The sequence below is a fragment of the Nestor notabilis genome, unplaced genomic scaffold (genome assembly GCF_000696875.1).
Source record: "Nestor notabilis isolate BGI_N333 unplaced genomic scaffold, ASM69687v1 scaffold8026, whole genome shotgun sequence".
NCBI classification, from domain to species: Eukaryota; Metazoa; Chordata; class Aves; order Psittaciformes; family Psittacidae; genus Nestor; species Nestor notabilis.
The window spans coordinates 19,263-19,780 of record NW_009931433.1 but is presented as its reverse complement, the minus strand read 5'-3'; positions in this window follow the sequence as shown (position 1 = coordinate 19,780).

Sequence of the window (518 nt, the reverse complement as noted above, 5' to 3'; positions counted from 1 at the left end):
GCGGCGAGAGGAGCTGATACAACCAGGAAATGCACCAGAGACACCTGGACCAGTGAGCAGTGTCCATCCTCAGGTCTGCAGCAGGGTCCTGGCAGAGAAATGTCAGGGCCACAGTGCTCCTGAACCTGAGAACACCCTCAAAGGAGTGCCTAGGACCCTCTTCCTGGTGAGCCCCTTCTTTTCTTCCCAGAGAAGCCTTCTCCCCACCAAAGGTCTCCCAGCTCCAGCTGCCATGGGGCGCTGAGCCTGTCGTCTTCCTTCAGCACCCCAGAGATTGATTTTCCCCAGTGCCAGCCATTCACAGACAGAGCCAGGAGCACCACGTCAGTGCTATGCTGCCCAGCACAGTGAGCCTGCCTGGTCCACAGGTGTTCTCAGTGCCTGACACCCTACAAGGAGAGCAAGCTTGGTGCTTCTGTGCTGGGGAATAGCAAAAACCCTCCACCATTTCATGCACAGCTTGAGAGCGAGCCTATGGCTGAGGGAGCTGGTTCATACGGGGAGCTGTGGGCAGCGGA